This window comes from Panthera leo, chromosome B3 (genome assembly GCF_018350215.1).
Source record: "Panthera leo isolate Ple1 chromosome B3, P.leo_Ple1_pat1.1, whole genome shotgun sequence".
Classification (NCBI taxonomy): Eukaryota; Metazoa; Chordata; class Mammalia; order Carnivora; family Felidae; genus Panthera; species Panthera leo.
In genome coordinates, this window is record NC_056684.1 from 125,984,812 (window position 1) to 126,005,910 (window position 21,099).

Here is a 21,099-nt window from a genome sequence, read left to right on the forward strand (position 1 = left end):
GTATATTCTCTAAAAACGTCTAGTTTTCAACAATAGAGACTACTTTTAAAGGGGCCTAAATATTGGACTTAAAAAAGACTTCAAAGAAGCCCTTATAAATCTGTTAAAAGTAAAGGAGACAACATAGTAATATTAAGGTAGAATGTCTAATCAAATAGAAGTTATGTAAAGAAAATTGACATAAAAATTCTGAAGATAACAAGTACAGTAGTAAAATGAACTAGGGGACGCTCACCAGTTTATTTACCCTGGCACAGGAGACAACAAACTTGAAGACTGATCAACAGGGATTATTATGCAATCAGAAAAAAAGCAAAAAAATTATGGAGGAAAATTAACACTCAGAAATGTGAAAAAAACATTAAGTACACCAATGTATGCATAATGGAAATGTGGCAAAGAGAAGACAAAAATATTCAAAAAATGGTTGAATATTTCCTAAATTTGATTAAAAAAACTATACATAAAAGAACCTCATCAAATTCTAGGGATAAACAGAGATCCAAACATAGATAGAGTATAGTGAATGTTGAAAAAAAAAAAAAAAGACAAAGAAAAAAAATCTTAAAAATAGCAAAAGAATAACTTCTTACTGTAAAAGGGAATCTCCATAGGATTAATGACTGACTTCTTATCAGAAACCAGAGGGATGATGACATATTCAAGGTTCTGTAAGTATAAAAATAAAAATACTTTAAACCAAGAACTTTATATCCCACAAAATTATCTTTCAAATACAAAGAAAATAAAGACCTCGCAGGATAAACAAAAGCTGAAATAATTTGTTGCTAGAATATCTGCCATACAAGAAATACTGAAGTATTAGGCCTGAAAGCAAATGACACTGGACAGTAATTTAAATCCCCATGAAAAAAACAAAACAACTGGTTAAACTACATAGATAAGCAATTATACTTACTTTCATAGTTATTTCTTCCTGTTCTCCTTAGAGAGTAATTGCATAAAAAATGTTACATACAACTTTATTACTTGAGATTATGTACAGCAAGTACTGTTGTTTGGTTTAGCAGATAGAAATGTAATATAGCCGAGTGTTCTGCACATGAGAGGATAAACCTGAACTGGAAGTAAATGACATTAGAAGGTATTTCAATCTGCAGGAAGAAATGGAGAACCAGAAAGGATAAGTTAAAAGGTTTTAGAGCCACATGGATGGCTCAGTTGGTTGAACATCAGACTATTGATTTCTATTGATTTTGACTCAGCTAATGATCTCACGGTTGTGGGATTGAGCCCCGTGTCGGGCTCATGGTGGAACATGGACCCTGCTTGAGATATCCTGCTTCCATCCCTCTCTTTATCCTCCCGCCCCCTGTCCCTTGCTGCCTGCTCACACACACTTGCTCTTTCTCACACTTAAAACAAAAAACAAGAAATTAGAGCAAGTATATATTTATAATCTCGGCTTCTTTTAAGACCTAAGATGATATAAAGTGATAGTACGCAAAGAGGTAACCTATATGATAGCCCCAAATGGGAGGAGGGCATGGAGCTGTGTGAGTAAATTTTGTTTCATTTAAGTTAGTGTAACTCTGAAGTATGTACATACATATATATGCACGTACACATATGTACACCTATCCATACACAGTAAGCCTTAGAGAAATCACTAAGAAAATAAAGTATATATAACTTAAAACCTATTAAATAAATTGAAATGTAAAACTACAAAATAGAAGAATACAAGATAAGGAAAGAAAAGGTGCCCCAAAAGGACATGAGCCGAATAGAAGAGAAAAAAAAAGGGGGGGCAGAAACAAATGCAAGCATGTCAATAACCTTAAGTATGAACAGATTAAACAATCCAATCACAAGGGTAGGGATTTTCAGATTAGGTTGAAAAAAGATCCAACTGTATGCTGTCTGTTAGGGACACATTTTTTTTTTTTTTTTTAATGTATGTTTTTTGAGATAGAGACTCCCAAGCAGGCTCCATGCTCCACATAGAGTCTGACATGGGACTCAATTGCATGACTGTGAGATCATGACCTGAGCTGAAATCAAGGGTTGGACATTTAACCAACTGAGCCACTGAGGTGCCTACAGGAGACACATTTTGAAGAAACGGTAGGTTGAGAGCTAAAAAATGGACAAAGATCCAACATGTAAACAGCAACACAAGAAGTAACATTATGGCTCTACTACGTAATACATGACTATGCTATGTCAGATTAAATAGGCTTTAAGATTTTAAAAATGTAACTAGATATAAAAGCTTGAATCTTTCATTAGTAACATCTTTCAAGAAGACAAATAGATAATTATAACTTTGTAATACATGTACTTTCATATATTTGAAGCTTTTGTTTTAAACAAAACCTGGCAGAATTGAAGGAAAAAATAGATTGTCAGGCAGCTATTGCTATTGAAATGACATCAATACCCTGTTGTATTTGTTTGCTAGAGCTGCCGGATCAAAATGCCACAGGATGGGTAGCTCAAACAACAGAAATTTACTCTGACAGTTGGGGAGGCTAAAAGTCCAAGATCGAGGTATCTGCAGGTTGCTTTCTGTTGAGGCCTCTCTTCCTGGCTTACAGATGACTGCCTACTCAGTCAGGATGTCTTCACATGGTCTTTCCCCTAGTGTCTCTTCCTCTCTTTAATGCCACTCAGATTGGATTAGGACCCACTCATTTAAATTTTGCATCCATATTCATCAGGGATATTGGCCTGTAGTTCTCTTTTTTTACTGGGTCTCTGGTTTAGGAATCAAAGTAATGCTGGCTTCATAAAATGAGTCTGGAAGTTTTCCTTCCCTTTCTATTTCTTGGAAGAGCTTGAGAAGGATAGGTATTATCTCTGCTTTAAACGTCTGGTAGAACTCCCCTGGGAAGCCATCTGGTCCTGGCTTATTTGTTGGGAGATTTTTGATCTTATTTGTTGGGAGATTTTTGATCTTATTTGTTGGGAGATTTTTGATCTTATTTGTTGGGAGATTTTTGATGACTGATTCAATTTCTTCGCTGGTTATGGGTCTGTTCAAGCTTTCTATTTCCTCCTGATTGAGTTTTGGAAGCGTGTCCATTTGGAAGGAATTTGTCCATTTCTTCCAGTTTGTCCAGTTTGTTGGCATATAATTTTTCATAGTATTCCCTGATAATTGCTTGTATCTTTGAGGGATTGGTTGTAATCATTCCATTTTCATTCATAATTTTATCTATTTGGGTCATCTCCCTTTTCTTTTTGAGAGGCCTGGCTAGAGGTTTATCAATTTTGTTTATTTTTTCAAAAAACTAACTCTTGGTTTCATTGATCTGTTCTACAGTTTTTTTAGATTCTATATTGTTTATTTCTGCTCTGATCTTTATTATTTCTCTTCTTCTGCTGGGTTTAGGCTGCCTTTGCTGTTCTGCTTCTATTTCCTTTAGGTGTGCTGTTAGATTTTGTATTTGGGATTTTTCTTGTTTCTTGAGATAGGCCTGGACTGCAATGTATTTTCCTCTCAGGACTGCCTTCACTGCGTCCCAAAGCGCTTGGATTGTTGTATTTTCATTTTCGTTTGTTTCCATATATTTTTTAATTTCTTCTCTAATTGCCTGGTTGACCCATTCATTCTTTAGTAGGGTGTTCTTTAACCTCCATGCTTTTGGAGGTTTTCCAGACTTTTTCCTGTGGTTGATTTCAAGCTTCATAGCATTGTGGTCTGAAAGTATGCATGGTATGATTTCAATTCTTGTATACTTATGAAGGGCTGTTTTGTGACCCAGTATGTGATCTATCTTGGGGAATGTTCTATGTGCACCCGAGAAGAAAGTATATTCTGTTGCTTTGGGATGCAGAGTTCTAAATATATCTGTCAAGTCCATCTTATCCAATGTATCATTCAGGGCCCTTGTTTCTTTATTGACCGTGTGTCTAGATGATCTATCCATTTCTGTAAGTGGGGTGTTAAAGTCCCCTGAAATTACCACATTCTTATCAATAAAGTTGCTTATGTTTATGAGTAATTGTTTTATATATTTGGGGGTTCCGGTATTCGGCGCATAGACATTTATAACTGTTAGCTCTTCCTGATGGATAGACCCTGTGATTATTATATACTGCCCTTCTTCATCTCTTGTTACAGCCTTTAATTGAAAGTCTAGTTTGTCTGATATAAGTATGGCTACTCCAGCTTTCTTTTGACTTCCAGTGGCATGATAAATAGTTTTCCATCCCCCCATTCTCAATCTGAAGGTGTCCTCAGGTCTAAAATGAGTCTCTTGTGGACAGCAAATAGATGGGTCTTGTTTTTTTATCCATTCTGATACCCTATGTCTTTTGGTTGGTGCATTTAGTCCATTCACATTCAGTGTTATTATAGAAAGAAATGGGTTTAGAGTTATTGTGATGTCCGTAGGTTTCATGCTTGTAGTGATGTCTCTGGTACTTTGTGTCACAGGATCTCCCTTAGGATCTCTTGTAGGGCTGGTTTAGTGGTGACGAATTCCTTCAGTTTTTGTTTGTTTGGGAAGACCTTTATCTCTCCTTCTATTCTAAATGACAGACTTGCTGGATAAAGGATTCTCAGCTGCATATTTTTTCTGTTCATCACATGGAAGATCTCCTGCCATTCCTTTCTGGCCTGCCAAGTTTCAGTAGAGAGATCTGTCACGAGTCTTATAGGTCTCCCTTTATATGTGAGGGCACGTTTATCTCTAGCAGCTTTCAGAATTTTCTCTTTATCCTTGTATTTTGCCAGTTTCACTATGATATGTCGTGCAGAAGATCGATTCAAGTTACGTCTGAAGGGAATTCTCTGTGCCTCTTGGATTCCAATGCCTTTTTCCTTCCCGAGATCCGGGAAGTTCTCAACTATTATTTCTTCAAGTACACCTTCAGCACCTTTCCCTCTCTCTCCCTCCTCTGGAATACCAATTATGCGTAGATTATTTCTCTTTAGTGCATCACTTAGTTCTCTAATTTTTCCCTCATACTCCTGAATTTTTTTATCTCCCTTTTTCTCAGCTTCTTTTTCCATAATTTTTTATCTTCTAGTTCACCTATTCTCTCCTCTGCATCTTCAATCCGAGCCATAGTTGTCTCCATTTTATTTTGCAGTTCATTGATAGCATTTTTTAGCTCCTCCTGGCTGTTCCTTAGTCCCTTGATCTCTGTAGCAAGAGATTCTCTGCTGTCCTTTATACTGTTTTCAAGCCCAGCGATTAATTTTATGACTATTACTCTAAATTCACTTTCTGTTATATTGTTTAAATCATTTTTGATCAGTTCGTTAGCTGTTGTTATTTCCTGGATGTTTTTCTGAGGGGAATTCTTCCATTTCATCATTTTGGATAGTCCCTGGAGTGGTCCGGGACTGCAGGGCACTTCCCCTGTGCTGTCTTGAATAACTTGCGTTGGTGGGCAGGGCCGCAGTCAGACCTGATGTCTGCCCCCAGCCCACTGCTGGGGCCACAGTCCATCCTGGTGTGTGCCTTCTCTTCCCCTCTCCTAGGGGCCGGATTCACTGTGGGGTGGGTGGCCTGTCTGGGCTACTTGTACACTGCCAGGCTTCTGGTGCTTATTAGCTGGGGTGGATCGGCAAGGTGCACAGGGGCGGGAGGGGCAGGCTCAGCTCGCTTTTCCTTTGGAGATCCGCTTTGGGAGGGGCCCTGCGGCACCAGGAGGGAGTCAGACCCACCAGAGGGATGGATCCGCAGAAGCACAGCGTTGGGTATTTGTGAGGTGCAAGCAAGTTCCCTGGCAGGAACTGGTTCCCTTTGGGATTTTGGCCGGGGGATGGGCGAGGGAGATGACGCTGGCAAGTGCCTTTGTTCCCCGCCAAGCTGCTCTCCCTCCCGTTGTCCTCCAGCCCTCCCGTTCTCTGAGCATAGCTGTTAGCTTATAACCTTCCAGATGTCAAGTCCCTTTTGCTGTCAGAACACACAGAGCCCCTCTGCTTTTGCCAGCTGGACTCGGGGGCTCTGCTTGGCCGGCGGGCCGCCCCTCCGCCCGGCTCCCTCCTGCCAGTCCATGGAGCATGCACCCCCTCGCCGCCCTTCCTACCCTCTTCCGTGGGCCTCTCGTCTGCGCTTGGCTCCGGAGACTCCGTTCTGCTAGTCTTCTGGTGGTTTTCTGGGTTATTTAGGCAGGTGTAGGTGGAATGTAAGTGATCAGCAGGATGCGCGGTGAGCCCAGTGTCCTCCTACGCCACCATCTTCCCAGGATCCGCTCGTTTAAACTTTAATCATTTTAAGTCGGATCTTTAAAGTGTCTCTTCCAAATAGTCATGAATTTTGAAGGGACATTTTAGTCTATAACACCCACTATCAATAATGGATAGGACAACGAGGCAGAAACTCAACAAGGAAATGTAAGAGTTGAACATCATAAGCCAATTAGATAAGATGGTCTCCATAGAACCCTACACCCAACAATAGCAGACTACTTTAAGTGCATATAGAAAATTCTCCAGGACAGACTGTTATGCCACAAAATAAGCTTCAATAGATTAATTTGAACTAATGTCATAGTATTTTTTTGATCTGAGTGGAATTAAAAATAGAAGGAAAATTGGGAAACTCACAAGTGAAAGTTAAATAATACACTCCTAAATAACAAAGGGGTCAACGAAGAAATCACAAGGATATTAGAAAATATCTTGTGATGAGTGAAAATGACAATATGACATACAAAAACATGCAGCATGCTGGTAAAGTAAAAAATACCCCCTAAAAGTATTTATAGCTGAACACCCTTGTATTAAAAAGATCTCAAATCACTAGCCTAAGCTTACATCTTAAGATATTGGGGAAAATCCATTAACTCCAAAGCAAAGAAAAGGAAGAAAAAAAAATAGAACAAAAAAAGCTAGAATAGAAAAACAAAAATCGTAAACCATTAAATAGTCCAAGAAAAATGTCTCAAATTACCAACATCAAGATTTAAGAGGTGGCATCACTATTAGCCTCAAAGGAAAAGATTACCTGGAAATACAATGGAGAAACTGTATGCCAAATTAGATAACTTACATGAAATGGACAAATTCATAGACACAAACCACTAAAATTGACTCAGGAAGAAATAAAAAATATGAATAGACCTGTAACAAACAGAGGCTGAGTTAGTGATTTAAAAACTTGCCACAAAGAAAATCCCAGGCCTAGACCCTGGTGGCTTCACTGACAATTCTACCAAAAGTTTAAAGAATTAGTACCAATTCTTTATAAATTCTCCCCCTCTCTACCATGCCCTCAAAACAAAAACAAATAAACAAAAAAAACCCAAAACCTGCAATCCCAATATTCCTCCAATCTAAAGAACATCTACAAAAACAAGAACACCGACACCATATTTGTTGGTGAAGGACAGAAAGTTTTTCCCCTGAGATGGCAAACAAGGATGTCCTCTTGCCACTTCTATTTAACATTGTGTGGGGGAAGGGGGGAGGGGAGAGGTTACTAGCTTGACTAAAGAAGCAAACAAAAGTAATACAACTGGATTGGAAAAGAATTAAAATAATCTCTCTCAGAATTTTAAATAAAATCTCCATTTGCAAATGACATTCTTGCATATAGAAATCTTACAAAAAATTCTACAAAAGAAATTAGAAAAACCAATTTCAGCTATGTTGCAGAATAGAAGATCAACATACAAAGACAACTATATTTCTAGATACTACTAACCCTTCAAAAATAAAATTCCATTTAAAATAACATGAAAAACAAGAATAAAGTATAGGATTTGTACATTAAACTACAAAACTGATGAAAGATATTAAAGAGAAATTGAAAGTAAAATGTTCACAGCCTAAAAGACCATATGTTAAAATGACAATATTCCTCAAATTTGTTTTTTTTTTTTTTTTATAAATTCAAGATTTTCCCTATTCAATTCTTCCCTTGCTTTTCTGCAGAAATTGACAAGCTGGTCCTAACACTCCTACAGATCTGCAAGGGACCAAGAATAGCCAAAAACAACCTTAAAAAAATTTAGAGGACTCACATGTTCTGATTTCACCCTTACTATACAGCTACCATAAAGACCATGTGATTCTGGCATATGGGTAGATAAGTACAGATCACTGGACTTATGGTTTATGTCAGGACTTTAAATTCTATTTAGTCAATTTCTTTTAAATTTACAAATGGAGAAGGAGCAGACTTTTCAACAATCAATGATGTGATACATGTGATATATACATGGAAAGAGCAAAGGTGGATCCCTTTATAATTTATACAAAAATATTAGGGAAGGCATACCTTTTTAAACTATCTCAAAATGTATGCTAGACCTAAAAGGGCTAACACTGTAAAATTCTTAGACAAAATAGTATTAAACCTTTATCTTCAAAAGGCAATGGTTTCTTAGATATGGTGCCAGAAGCAAAAGAGAAAAAATAGAACAGTGGATAAATTGTACTATATAAAAATTAATCTTTCCATTGTAAATGATACATCAAAACTTTTAAAAGATAACTCACAGTAGGGAAGAAAAATTTTTCTATATTTGATAAGGCTCTAGTATGCCAAATAAAGAACACTTACAACTTAATACTTAAATGCCTCAGTTAAAAACAGGACACAGGGGAACTTGGGTGGCTCAGTAGGTTGAGCATCTGACTCTAGATTTTGGCTCAGGTCATGATCTCCCAGTTCGTGGGATTGAGCCCCATGTTGGGTGGGCTCTGTGCTCACAGCATGGAGTTTGCTTGGGATTCTCTGTCCTCCCCGCCACCCCCCACCACCCTGTCTCCAGAGTGTACGTGTGTGCTTACTCATTCTCTCAAACAGGGCACAGATTTGAGAGATATCTGCCAGGAAGATACACAAATGAACACATGAAAAGATACACAGTCCCATTAGCCATTAGTTAAGTGCAAACCAAACCATCATGAAATACCATTCACACCCTCTAGGTTGCTATAATCAAAAAGCATCTTGATGAGGATGTAGACATATGAGAACCTTATGCATTGTTGGTGAATATTTAAAATGTTACAGCCACTTAGAAAACATTTTGGCAGTGTCTCAGTGTCACCCAACAGAATGTCAGTTTCCATTTGACCCAACAATTCCACTCCTAATGATACATTCAAGAGAAATGAAAACATATGCTCTTGAACACTTGAACAGGGATGTTCAAAGCAACATTATACATAACGGATAAAAAGTAGAAAACCTCAAATCTATCATGATGGTCTTCTTGATATGTCAATTTGGCTAGCCTATAATTACTCAGTTATTCACTAAAACACAAATATGGCTCAAGGTATTTTTTCATTGTGATTAAAGTTCATAATCAGCTGACTTTAAGAAATAAATTTAGACAGTCTGGGGAGGCAGGATACAGTCTCTTGAAAGGCCTTAAGAACAGAGCTGAGGCTTCCCTGATGAAGAAATTCTGCTTGCAGATACTAAGTTCAGTAATGCCTAAATATCCTTCCTGATGGCCTACCTGTAGATTTTGGATCTGCCTATCTATAGTCTATAATCACATAAACCAATCCCTTGCAGTAAGTCTGTATCTCCTACTTTTCCTGTTTCTTTGGTGGTACTCTGACTGATATACCCATCAATTGATGAATAATATATTGTATCCATACAACAGAATATTATTTGGTGATAAAAATGAAGTACTTATTCATGTTACCATATGGGCACTCTATGAATGTATTATGCTCAGCAAAATAAGACTACACCTCATATAAGATAACATTTTATATGATTTTGTTTTATGTGGAACATCCAGAATGGGGAGTCTATGGAGGCAGACAGTGGTTGTTGATAGTTTATGGAAAGGCATTATGAATTATTGCTAATGTTCAAGGGGGATTTTTTTGGAGGGGGATGAAAGGGTTCTATGCTCACATTGTGTTGATATTGGGATAATTCTGTGAAAATGCTAAAATTATTGAATTATATACCTTGAAAGGGTGAATTTTACGGCATGTGAATTATGTCAATACAAAGGTTTTAAAAAATGATGGGGACATGTTAAAATCACAGGACCCAGCTTGAAGGGGATCCTGTTGGACAAATCTAGAACAACTTGAGCATCAAAATAAATAACAGGGTACCAATGAATAAAATAAAATTGCATGTGTCGATACTGATAGCACTGTGTTAGGTATATTAAGCCATGTCTTATGGTAATAGTACCAAGTATTAAAAGTAAAAAAAAATAGTGATGGAAATGGAAACTCCCTATTTGGCAACCATGGTGATGGGTATATTATGTGAGAATCAAAAGATACCAAGATACTGGTCAGTGGAAGTTGAACAGGAACAGAATATTGCCGCAATCTAAGAATGCCTTCTCATGAAATTCCACTTATCATGAAAGGTAAAACTTATTTTTGTGTGTGAAGAAACTTGGCAGAAATGTTAACCCATTGTGCTTAAATGTATCCTACCTATATCACCAGTTTACATTGGTTACATCACGTTTACATGTATCATTTTTCTACTACCAGTGGTGGTGGTAGGGTTGATGGTTTGTGTCCCTTTTGATGTGCTGCATTGAGAAAAGCTTGGCATCATGTTTGGGATGTTTCTGTTGGGGATGCCGGGCCTGAGTCTGCTCAAGAAGAAACAGTAGATAGTCCTGGCTTGATAGTCAGGTAGGCTCTGAATCTGTCAAAGACATGAAGGTGAGAGCAAGACTGAGGGATAGCTCCTGATTTAGAGGAAGGAATCTGGACCAGAATGCAAAAATAATTCTTGTCCAGACCATTGGGACATTTGGCCAAATTTGAAGGGCTATGTGGATGCGTTTATAGTGTTGAAACAATGTTGAGTTCCTGATTTGGAAGTTATGTCAATTTATACATAACTGGAATATTGTATATGAAGAGGTAAATGTATTACCTGGAATATTTTTCTGAAATATTGTATATGAAGAGGTAAATGTATTAAGATATTAACAAGTGGGGGATCTGATTAAAGGAATACAGGAATTCTTCTACCATTGTAATCTGTGTGAAATTGAAGATACATTACTTGTATAAATAATGAACATTTTTTTTCTAGGGTTTATTATATGGCTCTTGATTTAAATTTAAAAACCTAAAATTGAATTGGTTTAAGGAACAAAGGAGATTAAAGATTTTGTTGTTCATTTTGGCTTCTGAGTGTTTTTGCTTTAAAAACTAAGGGTCTGGGGCACCTGCGTGGCTCAGTCGGTTGAGTGTCTGACTTCGGCTCAGGTCATGATCTAGCAGTTTGTGAGTTCAAACCCCACGTCAGGCTCTGTGCAGACAGCTCAGAGCCTGGAACCTGCTTCAGATTCTGTGTCTCCCTCTCTCTCTGCCCCTTCCCCACTCAGGCTCTGTCTCTCTCTGTCTCTCAAAAATGAATAGACATTAAAAAAAATTAAAAAAAAGTAAGGGTCTGTGTTGAGGGAATCAGAGATGGATACTGAAAAGTTTCTACACTAAAACCTCATTTTATAAGAAAGTCAGCACTTCTTAAATACTATTTAATAAAGTGATGAACAAAGATCTTTATATGGGACTCAGGATTGAAATCCTGCTGTGAAGTTTTTCATAGTCTAAAGGACCAATAATGTGTAAGTATTTCCTGAATCTTGGCTAATTTCTTTTTGAATTATTTCAGGTGATTCTTTTTTCCTCATACTGATAACCTTCAAGTTCAATATTTGGTTAGGGCTCTTATTTTTGGAACTAGCATGTAATTACTTTTGGTTTTCATCTTTGTTTTCTAGATTCTTTCATCATGTGTGACTCTAGTCATGGGTGAATCCAATGTTTGTAAGAAGCGGCAAATGTTTATTTTGTAACATCAGCTTGATATTTGAATTGGCATATGCCTTTAACTTTTAATTTGATATTGTTGTTCCTTAGCACAGAATTAGCTTCTATTGTGGTTTTGGAAGCTCTTCAGCATGAAAAATCAATACGATATGAAAAGGCTAATATGCTGTAAATTATATTATTATGACCTGGCCAGAAAAGCTACTCCATGACTTCATTCAGTTTCTGCTGTAAAAACAAGTCAGACTGACACACTGCCAAAAGCAATGCCATGTTTATTTATAAAATCATGAACCAAGGAAAATTGTAAATTGACTCACTAGGGCATGATTCAATTTTTAAAAGAGAAAAAAACCACTTCACATATTTTAAACCATTTGTTTAAAACCAAAATTCCAATTTATTTTGTTATAAATTCATGGCAGTCATAGAGTTGAACAATAGTACACGTTGTGGGTTGGAAAATATTGTGGAAAAAGTATATATTTTAGATTCAGATAGATACTGTTCCAAATCCTAGGTCAGCCTGTTAACATATTTGATCATGAACAAATTAAGCTTAGCCTTCCTCCTCACAATTTCCTCAAGGTATTGTGTGGAAGAATTAAATAAGTGTACATTTATAAAATAAACATGGTACCTTGTGACTAATACCCATTTGAAAGTGTCCTATTTTCTACCGTATTTATTTTGGGAGAGTTTTCTTAGTTTCTTCTGGTTGCTTGTGGTGGTTTTTCAGTGAAACTTTGTAGGATTTTAGAAGATTGCTTTGTACCTCAGTAAACAATTTGCTTTCGGAAATTTGCTAATCATTCCTAGCTTTATCAGGTCAAGAGAACAGGAAGCTAACTTTAAAAGGACGACAGAGACAAAAAAAAAAAAAAGACCTAGCAAATAAAAACCATGAGAATTTCAGGTAATCAATTGAAGCTGAACTCTTTCCTGTAAACATACCTGCTTGGGGAATACTGAAGAGTTTGATGAAGTCTGGGTTCGCAGAGTTCATATGTGAAGATGAGTTCATCTTGTATTAAAGCAAGAAGACGAGTTTATCTTGTATTAAAGCAAACAAATAACTATCCTAGAGAGCAGTGTTCTCTGATCTCAGACATCTGTGCAGTTTCTGTGTGTGTGTGTGTGTGTGTGTGTGTGTGTGTGTGTGTGTGTGTATCATCTCTGTCATCTCGCTCTATCACCTTTCTATTTATGTATATCTATGTATACATAGTCTGTTGTTTACAAGACTTTCAGTCCCGGAGTTCTGACCTGATGGAGGCCTTCTTCCTATATACTCCGTCAGTCATCAGGTAAATATCTGAATAAGGAATCCAAAAGGAGTCAAGAGCCCAACAGAGTAAATGTGAAAACAGAAATGAACAGTGTTGAAGTAGACCATTGAGAGAGAGATGGGGAGGGAGGGAGGATTTCTGCTTTCAGAGTCCCCAGAATTTTGATTTTTGTGCTTTGTATAAGCCAGCTATCTCTCTCTTTCAGTGTCTTTAAAATTAAGATTTAACTAGATTTATTTATAATAATTAAACTTACACTTTGAAATGCAACATTTTATAGAAAGTTATATGAATTTAAGAAAATCATATAAACATACAGTATGTTTTGATATTATCTTCTTGCTCCCTTTGGGTATGACTCTTCAATTTCTTTGGCAGTTTGACTAAAACAGTTTACCTATTCCTTATGTGTTTTTCTGCTGCTGCCCTCAGTCTCTCAATTTAGGAAAAACTGACCTAACTCAGTTATTCTTCTACTTATCCATACTATTGAACTCTAATTACCAATATGGATTTCTTTATTTACAAATCAGGCAAACAGCGGGCAGGCATTCATAGCTGAGTTTTTTTTTTTTTTTTTTTTAATCATCACTTGATACTTTGAAGAACTTCATGAAGTAGGTGTTGTCCCACCTGATTTACAAAGATGCTAATGAGGCTAGGAAAGTTAATTGATCAGCTCCGGATCTTAATTGCATAAGTCAGATCGTCAGAATTTCAAATAGGCTATCTGATCACAAACACAGGCTCCTTCTATATTGTACCCTCAGTATAATTACATACAGATTTCCCTCTCCTTCCGGTGGGGTTGTGTCCCAGGAAACCCATCGGAAGTTGAAAATATCCTAAGTCAAAAGTGCATTTAATACATCTAACCTACCAAATAGCGTAACTTAGGTTTGACTAACATTTAAATTAGCCTGCACTGCAAGGGAAAAAAAGTTCTTGACCTACAAGGGGAGACAGATCAGGTTTGCAGCAAACCTATCCACAAAAACTTGGCAGGCCAGAAAGGAGTGGCAGGATATATTCAGTGTGCTGAATCAGAAAAATATGCAGCCAAGAATTCTTTATCCAGCAGGGCTTTCATTCAAAATAGAAGGAGAGATAAAAAGTTTCCCAGACAAACAAAAATTAAAGGAGTTTGTGACCACTAAAACCAGCCCTGCAAGAAATTTTAAGGGGGACTCTGAGGGGAGAAAGGATTAAAAAAAACATGTAAATAAATACCAAAAGCAACAAAGACAAAAAAGGACCAGAGAACACCACCAGAAACTCCAACTCTACAAGCATCATAATGGCAATAAATTCATATCTTTCCATACTCACTCTAAACGTCAATGGACTCAATGCTCCAATCAAAAGACATAGGGTAACAGAATGGATAAGAAAACAAGACCCATCTATATGCTGTTTACAAGAGACCCACTTTAGACCTAAAGACACCTACAGACTGAAAATAAGGGGATGGAGAACCATCTATCATGCTAATGGTCAACAAAAGAAAGCCGGAGTAGCCATACTTATATCAGACAATCTAGACTTTAAAGACTGTATCAAGTGATGCAGAAGGGCATTATATCATAATCAAGGGGTCTGTAGATCAAGAAGATCTAACAGTTGTGAACATTTACATGCCAAATGTGCGAGCACCCAAATATATAAATCAATCACAAACATAAAGAAACTCTTTGATAGTAATACCATAATAGTAGGAGACTTCAACACCCCACTCACAGCAATGGACAGATCATCTAATCAAAAAGTCAACAAGGAAACAATGGCTTTGAATGACACATTGGACAAGATAGACTTAACAGATATATTCAGAACATTTCAGCCTAAAGCAGCAGAATATACATTCTTCTCCAGTGCACATGGAACGTTCTCCAGAATAGATCATATACTAGGACACAAATCAGCCCCAAGTAAGTACAAAAAGATCAAGATCATACCGAGCATATTTTCCGACCACAATGCTATGAAACTTGAAATCACCCACAAGAAAAAACTTGGAAAGGTAACAAATATTTGGAGACTGAAGAACATCCTACCAAAGAATGAATGGGCTAACCAAGCAGTTAAAGAGGAAATTAAAAAGTATGTGGAAGTCAATGAAAATGATAGCACCACAACCTAAAACCTCTGGGATGCAGCAAAAGCAGTCATAAGAGGAAAGTATATAGCAATCCAGGCCTTCCTAAAGAAGGAAGAAAGATCTCAGATACACAACCTAACCTCATGCCTCAAGGAGCTGGAAAAAGAACAGCAAATAAAACCCAAAACCAGCAGAAGACAGGAAATGATAAAGATTAGAGCAGAAATTAATGCCATCGAAACCAAAAAAACAGTAGAACAGATCAATGAAACCAGAAGCTAGTTCTTTGAAAGAATTAACAAAATTGATAAACCACTAGCCAGTTTCATCAAGAAGAAAAAGGAAAGGACCCAAATAAATAAAATCAAGAATGAAAGAGGAGAGATCACAACCAACACAGCAGAAATAAAAACAATAATAAGAGAATATTATGAGCAATTATATGCCAATAAAATGGGCAATCTGGAAAAAATGGGCAAATTCGTAGACACATATACACTACCAAAACTGAAACAGGAAGAAATAAAAAATTTGAACAGATCCATAACCAGTAAGGAAATTGAATTAGTAATCAAAAATCTTCCAAAAAACAAGAGTCCAGGACTAGATGGCTTTCCAGGGGAATTCTACCAAACATTTAAAGAAGAGTTAACACCTATTCTCTTGAAACTGTTCCAAAAAATAGAAATGGAAAGACAATGTCCAAACTCTTTCTATGAAGCCAGCATTACCCTGATTCCAAAACAGACAGAGACCCCGCTAAAAAGAACTATAGACCAATTTCCCTGATAAATATGGATGCAAAAATCCTCAACAAGATATTAGCCAACTGGATCCAACAATACACTAAAAAAATTATTCACCACGACCAAGTGGGATTTATACCTGGGATGCAGGGCTGGTTCAATATCCACAAAACAACATGATTCATCACATCAATAAAAGAAAGAACAAGAACCATATGATCCTCTCAACAGGTACAGAGAAAGCATTTGACAAAATACAGCAAACTTTCTTGATAAAAACCCTCAAGAAAATAGGGATAGAAGGATCATACCTCAAGATCATAAAAACCATATATGAACGACCCAATGCTAATATCATCCTCAATGGGGAAAAACTGAGAGCTTTCCCTCTAACGTCAGGAACAAGACAGGGATGTCCACTCTTGCCACTGTTATTCAACGTAGTATTGGAAGTCTTAGCCTCTGCAGTCAGATAACACAAAGAAATAAAAGGCGTCCAAATCGGCCAGGAGGAGGTCAAACTTTCACTCTTCACAGATGACATGATACTCTATATGGAAAACCCAAAAGATTCCACCAAAAAACTGCTAGAACTGATTGATGAATTCAGCAAAGTGGCAGGATATGAAATCAATGCACAGAAATCAGTTTCATTCCTATACACTAACAATGAAGTGGCAGAAAGAGAAATCAAGGAATCGATCCCATTTACAGTTGCACCAAAAACCATAAAATACCTAGGAATAAATCTAACCAAAGAGGTGAAAAATGTATACACTGAAAACTATAGAAAGCTTATGAAAGAAATTGAAGAAGACACAAATAAATGGAAAAAGATTCATGCTCCTGGACAGGAAGAACAAATATGGTTTAAATGTCAATACTACCCAAAGCAATCTACATATTCAATACAATCCCTATCAAAGTAACACCAGCATTCTTCACAGAGATAGAACAAATAATCCTAAAATTTGTATGGAACCAGAAAAGACCCTGAATAGCCAAAGCAATCTTGAAAAACAAAACCAAAGCAGGAGGCATCATAATCCCAGACTTTACGCTACAAAGCTGTAATCAAGACAGTCTGGTACTGGCAGAAGAACAGACAATCAGATCAATGGAATAGAATAGAGAACCCAGAAATGGACCCACAAACGTATGGCCAACTAATCCTTGACAAAGCAGGAAAGAATATCCAATGGAATAAAGATAGTCTCTTCAGCAAGTGGTGCTAGGAAAACTGGACAGTGACATGCAGAAGAATGAACCTGGACCACTTTCTTACACCATACACAAAAATAAACTCAAAATGGATGACAGACCTCAATGTAAGACAGGAAACCATCAAAATCCTTGAGGAGAAAGCAGGCAAAAACCTCTGTGATCTTGCTTGCAGCAACTTCTTACTCAACACATCTCCAGAGGCAAGGGAAACAAAAGCAAAAATGAACTACTGGGACCTCATGAAAATGAAAAGCTTCTGCACAGTGAAAGAAACAATCAGCAAAACGAAAAGGCAAATGACAGAATGGGAAAAGATACTTGCAAATGACTTATCAGATAAAGGGTTAGTATCCAAAATATACAAAGAACTTATCAAACTCAACACCCAAAAAACAAATAATCCAATGAAGAAATGAGCAAAAGACATGAATAGACACTTCTCCAAAGAAGACATCCAGATGGCCAACAGACAAATGAAAAAATGCTCAACATCACTCATCAGGGAAATACAAATCAAAACCACGATGAGATACCACCTCACACCTGTCAGAATGGCTAACATTAACAACTCGGGCAACAACAGATGTTGGCGAGGATGCAGAGAAAGAGGATCTCTTTTGCACTGTCGGTGGCAATGCAAGCTGGTGCAGCCACTCTGGAAAACAGTATGGAGGTTCCTCAAAAAACTAGAAATAGAACTACCCTATGACCCAGCAATTGCACTACTAGGCATTTATCCAAGGGATACAGGTGTGTTTTGAAAGGACACATGCATCCCCATGTTTATAGCAGCACTATCAACAGTAGCCAAAGTATGGAAAGAGCCCAAATGTCCATTGATGGATGAATGGATAAAGATGTGCTGTGTGTTTAATATATATATATATATATATATATATATATATATATATATACACACACACATATATATATTTATATATATATATACACACATATATATATTTATATATATATATACACACATATATATATTTATATATATATACACACATATATATATTTATATATATATATACACATATATATTTATATATATATATATATACACATATATATTTATATATATGTATACATACATACAATGGAGTATTACTCAGCAATCAAAAAGAATGAAATCTTGCCTTTTGCAACTACATGGATAGAACTGGAGGGTATTATGCTAAGGGAAATTAGTCAGAAAGACAAAAATCATATGACTTCACTCATATGAGGACTTTAAGAGACAAAACAGATGAACATAAGGGAAGGGAAACAAAAATAATATAAAAACAGGGAGGGGGACAAAACAGAAGAGACTCGTAAATATGGAGAACAAACTGAGGGTTGCTGGAGTGGTTGTGGGAGGGGGATGTGCTAAATAGGTAAGGGGCATTAAGGAATCTACTCCTGAAATCACTGCTTCACTCTTTGCTAACTAATTTGGATGTAAATTTTAAAAAATAAGAAACACAGATAAAAAGAAAATAGCCTGCACTTAGGCGAAATCATCTAACAAAGCCTAGTTTATAATAGTATTGATACATCATGTAACTTATTGGATACTGACGGTGAAAACCAGAATGGCCGTGTGGGTACACAATGGTTGCAAATGTGTTGGTTTCTCCTTGCAATTGCGTGCTTGGTAAAACTGCAGCTATCACTGCCCAGAGTCCCAAGAGAGTATCATTCCACATGTATTGCCAGCCTGGGAAAAGATCAAACCTACCACTTATTGGTAGCTTACTATTTGCTCATTAAGTAGATAGAGGGGGAGTACCACCTAATAAAATGTGGTCCTGAAGTATATCAGATTTTAATATGGAGAGAGATTTTCAGAAATTAATAGTTTTGAGTGCCTTTTTATATCCTTCAATGTTCTTTTTGTACCAAGTTCTGTGGAGATAAACAGGAGGGGCAACTACATTTGTGAACATGTAGGAAAGCCTACAAAGGAAGTACACAATTGCTTTGTAATGTGTTTTCCTCACTAGGCTGTGGTTCTTGTATCCTATACACTAGATTCCTTGTATGTGCTTAAAAAACATTTGTTGAGTAAAGTGAATCAAAGGGTCAAATGTCAACTAGATTTTGCAGAAAGGGTAGAAATTATTAGCTGAGTCCAGAAGAACGGAAAAAGATTTCCAAGTAGCATGTAGAAAGGCAAACAGGAAACATACAGAGGGTTTTGCAAGGCTGGGCTAGCAGTGAACAACATGTTCATCCATTCAACAGGCATTTATTTGTTCAATGCTCTCACTATGTGTCAGGAACTGTTAAAGGCACCAGTAGTGTGTCCAAATTGTAACACGTATGGAGAGAATGGTAGAAGATGTTTGGGATCTAGGTGATAGCCTTTTGCCTTGAGCTCCAGGCTAATGAGTTTCAGTTACATTGAAGGAGCATGAAGCAAAGTTAGGTTTTAAAAAGTAACTTGTCAAGGTTGAAATGAAAGCTAACTTATGTATTTCTTGAAACTTTACTTTGAAAAGTATATTGTACTATGAGAAAAGTAAATACATTCATTGCACACACACACAAAAAAACCTTAGAAAACAAAGGAGCAAGTGACATTTACAGAGATAGCACTGGTGGGTAGGAGCGAGATAAGCTTGGTAAATCTCCAGTCAGAATGATGGGGGCTGAGAATCCTCTAGCTAAGCAACAAGGAGAAGATGACAGCAGGCAATAATTCTCCGGTAAGACAGTTTTGGAGAAGGTCCTAAATTTAGGATTGAGGTGATCCAATGGCTGACTGGATGTGGTAAGATGATACAGGAGTAAAGGAGAGAAAGGAGTCCAGGGTGAAACTGATGTTTCTGTTTTTTATTTTTCCTACAGCATTGGCTAAGCAGAGGGTGGAGACACTGGCTCAGGGTGGGAGGACCTGGGGAAAAACAAATATGGATTCTGAAGGTAGAGGAATAGCATGAGCCTGCTTTGGAATTGGGGATGTGGGTTGCCTTTAGTAGGCAGTCAAAAATACAGGTGTAAACTACTGAAAAAGGCTGAGGTCGAAAAGGTATAATTAGAAGTCATCATAATAGAAATCTCAGCTGAAGCCAGGAAGGCAGATGTGCCCACCCAAGGAGAAAGTGAAAAATAAGAGGAGAAATCAAAGCGTGGAAATCCAACAGTTAATGGAAGAGAGAAAGGAAACGGGGAAATGAGCAGGCAGAGAAAAAGGTGGCATCCTCACTGGGGCCTCTGCATAAGGTTTCTGATTACATTCATTTACAAGCTTGGCAGAGCAATAATTAATGCTGATGAGCTGAGTTGTGTGCAGATCACAGATTCTGTTGTGCCCTTGACACTGGGAATTACAAGACTCCCCGAAGATCTGAAAACAAAAGCAGCCTTTGTGGAATTTGAAAGCCAACTTTATGAATAAAGCACTCAAGTTAGTCCAAACAGAGTCTGGGGACTTGGCTTCAACTCTTTTCAAAGAGGAGACTATTTCTCTAGTTGCTGCTGAGAATTCGCTTTTCTATAATCTTTGTTACAAACATTAATCTTTGCAGATTTACAATAGTTTAAGTATTGGGTCCTGGCATCCTACTAGAGGCCACAAGACCTGGTTCTTAGAAGACCAGGAATGACTGAGTAAAAGGGGTTGCCTCCAAAATGACTCAAAATTCTTTTTTAAAAAATATTTGATCAATAACTAGAAAAGGGAAAGAGACTGGATGTGTCTCAGATGAGGTGTATAATTTCTATCACTTCTGCCTTCTTGTTGGCATGTATTACAGAGATGCTGGTTGGATTAGTTTAGAGTAATGTTCATTTCCATAATAAAAATGTTTTGTATTATATAAACATTTTTTTCTCCGCATTTTAAAGTTCCCACCAATTTATCTTTCTCTTTGAGAAGACATTCTACATATAGAGAGAAACTCCAAAGAACGCTCAGATGAATCAATGACCTCTTCCTAAATCTGCCAGGTTACTGTTGACAATTAGGGACGCATGAGCTGTAAACATATTGGCTGATGATTTATGGGTATAAGTGTGCTTTCCTTTCCAACCTCC